Raw genomic sequence first — 6,742 nt, 5'->3', positions numbered from 1 at the left:
GCAGCAGCTGAGAGAATGAGAGGACATAGTCTTCAGCTGTGCCAGGAAAAAATTCTTCACTGAAAGAATGACTGGGCTCTGGAATTGTCTACCCAGGGAGGTGGTGGAGTCACTGTCCCTGGAGGTGTTTAAAAACACTGGATGTGGCACTCAGTGCCATGGTTTAATTGATGAGGAGGTCATGGGTTGGGCTTGATGATCCCAAAGGTCTTTTCCAACCTAGTGATTCTGTGATTCTGCAAAAATAGCTCATACCCTGGAAAGCTCGTATTTCAGAAAGCTCTAACCAAAATATCTAGTATTTACTGAGTATGTACTATGTACTCTGTGAACAAAAACACACAGTATGAATCAAGATGAAAAAAGGCCATTTGGTTATACTCCTATGCTATTGCAGCTATTGTCACTTCACAGTAAAGCGCCTAAAATTATCCCTTTCAAACTGAAACAATTAAAAAAGCTTCTGAAGAAAATGAGATTTTCTACTGTGTCAAGCCCAACTACCCAAAGTTTTTTTCTTTTTTCACTATGGCACTTCCTGTCTGTAATCAAGACTGTTGCATTACCAGATATAATACTGGAGGATTCAGAGTTTAAGATTAGGTGAACAGGTCTTGAGATTTCTCAGATAACTTACATAAATCCCTGGGCTATCTCTGGGCTGTATAATTAGTGACAATGAATCTGAAAACACTGGATAACAATATTGTGTCCAAGAAGCCGGGATGGTTAAAAGGAAAAAATAAGGAAGTAATACCTGCCCATAGTGCTGGTTGTCCTAACAAGTTAATTAGTGGGGAGAGAAGGTGGAGCAATTGTGCTGCCTCTGAGGTGAACTGTGGCATTTCTTTGACAGTACAGAGGGAGGCTTCACACCAGCCTCAGGACAAGTGTAACATCTGCAGTTAATAAAACTCCTCCCCACAGAAGAGAGGCTGGGAAATCTGTCACAGCGAGGCCGTTTCCCAAGCACTGGGTGGAAGGAGGGATTCAATGATGTGTGCCAAGGATATGCTCCCAGGAAATACTCTGCCAGTCATGTCAGCCTGGTGATAAAGTCTACAGGAAGCTCGGGAGAGGAGATATGAGGAAAAACAGTGTGAGGGGAAAAAAGCCAGCAAATTTGGCAACACAGGGATTACCGGCGTATGGGGGGAGAGGACCTGAGGGGCAGTGAGAAGGACCAAATGTTGCCCAAATGACTCCAATTCAACTGCTGAAGGCCGGGCAGAAATGGAAATGGAAAGACAGGAGAGAAATGTGGACTCTGGTGTGCTCATTTTGAGGCCTTTTGAACACAGGTTTTTTTGGTAAAATAATTATGTTACTGAAAAATGTATAATATTTTCTAATCATAATCCATAATATAAAATATTTTTTGTATAAGTAATTATGTTCTGAGATGAACTTATTTGATATGAAAGCAAAAATGTCATTTTTCTGTTTAAAGTGGCAATAACCCACATTCAAAATTCAGGCAATTTTTGACTCAGTGGGTTTAAGTATTTGCCATTACATATTTAGTTTATACAGTCACAGTTTTACTTTACTAATCAAGCTCCAAGTATCTGGTAACAAAATCCACTTGTTTCCATGGAATTCTAAGTGCTGTGAGGAAATTATTTCAGTGCAGGTGTACTAGAGAAAAGCTCATGAAAATAGTGGTATTTTTTCTAATAAGTTGTACAGAAAAAAATAGGATTTCACATGCTATTTTTCCTCAAGTTATGTGAGAATAAAGAGTTTGGTTTTGTATTGCAAAACTTAGTAATGCTATCTTGAATTGGAACTCCATATGTTATCTAACTACATATAGCTAATTATATGTAGTCATATTTACTGTATACTTGTAAACAAGTAATGTGTATACATTCCTTGTGCATGTGTTTGTAGAGAAAGGATCAGCTGAGGAAAAATAACTTTTTTTTTGAAGTTAACTTTCTGTTTGGTTCTAGGTGCAGCTTCATGGATAGGAGACATGGAAAGCATGTGAGGTTAAGTCTGAAGACACACAAAAAGGAATGCCAGGTAAGGACTTTTTTAACCATGTGAATGAAGCTATGAAATTATTTGTGTTTGAACTGCAGAACTTGAAAACAGTGAATCTGTTAGATATAGCTTACCATGCAAAATGAAAGGGAAAAAACCAACTTTTTAAAACAGTGTAAAATTGTATATACAGCTCCTTGGAACTGTTCAGTGTCACTCTGCTGGCTCTGAGACATTCTGCATCCAAGATCCTGAAAAAATGTGAAGTTTTTTAACTAGTTATTTTAAAAAAAATCAAACTCTGAAATATAACAGTGTTCCCATGGGAAAACAGCTTCCTTGTACTGCTCTCCGCTTGTACCAACAAAGCAATTCATGACTAGAGAGAGTTTTTTAACTGTCCCATTTATGGAGGAGGATTCAGCTGGGATGAAGTGGATCATCTTGGGACTCATTCTTGCAGGCAGCTGTATTAGTACTGGATATCATGGAATTGTCTCATTATCCTGTGAGTTTAAAATCTGATACAGATCTAAAGAAATTCTGAAATAATCAGTAATTATTTCAGTCTTCTGATGCTGACAAATTTTGTATCTGCCACTGTTTGGAGTGAGAATGCTGCCAGTAGAAGTCTGGTTTGATAGGAGACATTTAATAATCAGGATTCATTTTTGTTTGCTTTATGCGGAGAGCAGTACTTTGTGATTATAATTTCATCTTCCCCTACTGTGTTGGGAAAATGCTACAAAATATGCATAGAAGCATAAATTATTTGGATTTTGCTGAGAAAACATAATTGACATACCATTGGTTATAATCTGCTCTTAGGAACTAGAATTTTGTTAGGATGTTGGGTCTTTTTCCTTCATATCAAAGTACTGAATTTTGATCTCACTTAATTTTGAGAAACAACGGTAACTGTCAAAGAAACTTTGCACAAAGTTACCTTAATACAGATAGCTTAGGAACTTCAGGATTTTTTTTCTCTGTTTTGGTATTTTTGGTCTAAAATTGTTATTGTAATAAGTTAGCCAAAACTCCATTTTCTTAATGCGGGAAAAGCCAATTCTTTATTCACATAACTTATTTTATAGAGTTTTCACTGTATAAAACGTCGTGTGCAACACCTATTGGCTGATAGTTTTCTTACTTCATTTTTTGGTCAGAAGGTGATTTGTGTGTATGTGCTAAGATTCAGGTTGTTTACATTTTCCCTTTATGGATTCTCATGGAACAGATCTTATTGTTTACGCACATGCACTTGCTTTTCAACCCAAGAATAGGTTGCTGTGTTAAAGAAACCAAGATTGTTTTCACATGGGAACTTGCTAATTGCTTAACTAAACTTAGAAGAGATGACAAGCTAGCCATTAATTTAATAGAGCAGGCCTGGTTAATGAGGCCTTTATTTTATAATTCTTCTACCTGTCACAACAATTTGTTATTGTAAAAACTGAAGAAAAAAGGAGAAGCTTGTTTAAGTATTTTGTCTCAGCATCTGGAGAATGCTAATTTTTGTTCTGCAAATGCAATCCTGAATTAATTCCATATATATTCCATCTTAGGTGCTTTACATACACAAGTGAGTTTACACTTTTGTCTGTCTTTTACAATGCTGTTACTTCTGAAACTGAACGTTGTTTTGTGTTCAACAAGATTCCTGTGCATCAGGAGTTTTCACTGCTGTGTCAGGAGACTGAACATCACAAACCAGTTCAGGACAGGTGCCATCTCCATGTCTGGATGAGCCCCTATTCAAGGTACTGCTACCTACCAGACAGCAGTGAATGTGAATTATACATTCCTGATCCAGTTCCCATGCAAACTCCATAGATTTGTGAGGACATCTTCTGTGGGGTAGAGCTTTGAGAGGGATTTCCCTGGACCTCAACTTACACTGAGCCCCTCGAGAGAAAGATTTCTCAATTTTCAAAAGAACATGGAACAACATAAAGAGGAGAGAATTGCAGTTAAGGCAAAACAAAGAAAGACATCATAAACCCCACATGTTCCATGTGGTGTTGGTGTCAGCTCTCTCCTAGCCTGAATGGTTGAATTTGACCTGTAGGTAATCTGTAAAAGACCTTTATTCTTTTCTGGTCAGTTTCCTTTTAGTGTATTTTGTATAACACTCCACACTGGTTTCAAACTCTGTTACCTGTACCAAGTTTTCCAGTGATGTTTGTCCATGTTTCATCTTTCCCTTAAATTGAGTTTACTGTGATAGAGCAGAGGTGACGTTTAAAGTAAGGTTGGTTTCAGTCCCTTTGAAATATGAAGGAGTACAAAATATCACTGGTTTTATTTGCATCAGGCTCTTAATTAATTTATTGCCTCTTAGAGGTAATGTGCAGAATTTGTCTGCCTTTTGATCCTAAACACACATTTAACATCCCCTCTGCTCTGCTTTTTTTGTAGCCATTCCTCACTTGCTCCTAATAACTGCTTTGGAAATTTCTTTTTGTCTCTTCAGCTCGCAAAAGGCAAAGCAGGTAACTTTTCATGACTTTGACTGCTAAGGAATATTACTTAACTGTTGACACAAGGCTTACCTTTTAAACTGTTCCCTCTAAGCTGGTATTACAGACTTCCACTGGAAACAGGACTGCAAAATCTTGCAGCCACTGGCAGGTCAGGGTGTGCAACCAGCTTCCAAAAGCATTAACAGGGATGTATGTGTTGGGACAGTTGTCCCACTGTACTTCTCTCCTGCCTGCCTCCACCTGCCCTACTTCTTTTGCAGATTCACAAAGCCTTGGCAGAGGCTGCACTTCTGTGCTTTGCTGGCATTGATTAAGTTTTGACTAATCCTTTTTGTTATCCTATCATGAAGGAATTGATACTTTCTGTATTGTCTCTGAGCCAAACTTGAAAAAGCACGGTCTTTGGACTGTTTTTTTAACCAAAAAACCCCAAAAGCAGATGGCCAGGTGAAGGAAACCCAGCTGAGTGCTTCCCACTACAGAACAGCAAAGAATTCCTCTATGAACCTTCCATTCTACTCGAGCTGGTTGGGTATTTTGGAGAACACGCACAAGACAAAAGACAGGAGCTTGTATCTCTGTTCCTGTAGCTTAATTGGCTGCAGTGCAGCCAGCTGAGCTCTTCTCAGAGGAAGATGTGTTTCAGTAAAATATTTTTCGTCCCCTCTGCAAGCATTTGGTCTTTTGGTCCTTAGAAAGTTGCCAAAATTCCCCACTTGAAGGAAAAAAAAAATGCATGTATTTCCTTGTGAGCAGGCTTCAGTGAAGCGAGTATAGCAAGAGTAGAAAGAGCTTATACAGGCACAAGAGAGGATTTAGAATTTCTTCAACAAATGAAAAATCAGTCCTAGCTTAGGTCTTTTAGGTAAGTGTACTCATTTGCTGAAAGATGAGGAACACCACAAATCTTGCCCCACCCAGAAGATGAGCAAGACATGAGGAACTTCTCAATACTTTTAAGTGCCTCTTTATCAGAAACAAGATTCTAATCTTGGATATTCTTTCAGCAGAGAGGCAGCTGCTCACCTCAGTTGCAGGTGACTTTAGTGGATGATCCAATGCCTTCTTATCCCACAGTTGGGAATTGTGTGACTTTTGATGGAGAGGAAAAAAAATCACAGTTACTGAAGAGACAGCAATACAGACCATATCTTTGAATCTACTTTTGAAATGTTATAAAGGGAAGCTGTAGAAAGGCTCAAGACAGACCTATTTTTGTGACCTGTGAAAGAGTATTTTAATCATCCATGCCTCTGTATCAGCTGGTTTAGACAAGGATCAGGTTCCTTATACATACAGCATTGATTCTTTTTTTTTAACTAATAAAACTCAAAGCTTTGTGAAATAAAGCAAAAATGTTATGTACTAGCATAGTTGAGAATGAAGGAGCCTTCCTAAGCAGTGTTGTTGCCACAAGCTGTGAAGAGCTAAAATCTTATGAAGCTGCAGCATGTTCAGGAGCAAAGCAAGTGAGCTGCAAGCACTTAGAAAATTATGTAAGATTTTATAGTTATAAATAACTTTTATGTATTAGTGTGCAATTTGACCTGCAAGCCATTCACCTTCTCCTTCAGCTGCATCCTGACCAGTCTGGACTCTGTCCTGCATCAAGCCATGTAGAAAAGTAAAAAACGTTAAAATATCACATTATTTGAGTTTGGCTTTAGGGAGACTCTGATTGTGCTGTAATTTGATCATACAGTTGTGGGGGTGTGCTTGTTCTAGTTCAGGTCAGCTTGCAGTCAGGACACTTAAAAGCTGTTCTAATCTTCTGATATTTAAACATTAATATAAGTAGAAGTCTCATCCAGTTCCCATGCAATACTGTCATGACAGGTGCAGAAAAACTGTTTCCTTTTCTTTTTCATGGCACCAGAGATAGCCTCGCTATGAACTTCTGGCTATGCAGAAAACTGATACCAGTTTCAAGTCTTGTATCCCTCTTTAGATCAGAATTTGGTTACTGATCATGTGGTTTCATAAAAGTGAGAACTGTGCCTCTCTCAAAGTTGAGCCATGCTACATTTGATTACATGATCAACAACTGTTTTAATTCTTACCTAAGGAACAGACAACTCATAAAGCTGACACTGGACTATCACGTGCAGTAGAATTCCTTTGTGCTCATCTCCTCACAGGTCAGCATCACCTGTTTTAATTGTGTGTATTTCTTTGTTGTTTTAACAGACTTTTGAAGTGCCTGGTAGAAGAACAGGAGTTTCTTCCAGCTTGCAACAAGACACTGTGAACTCTCACCACATTTACTCATA

Source organism: Zosterops lateralis (genome assembly GCF_965231275.1).
Source record: "Zosterops lateralis genome assembly, chromosome: 2".
Classification (NCBI taxonomy): Eukaryota; Metazoa; Chordata; class Aves; order Passeriformes; family Zosteropidae; genus Zosterops; species Zosterops lateralis.
Note: the sequence above shows the minus strand (reverse complement) of the source record.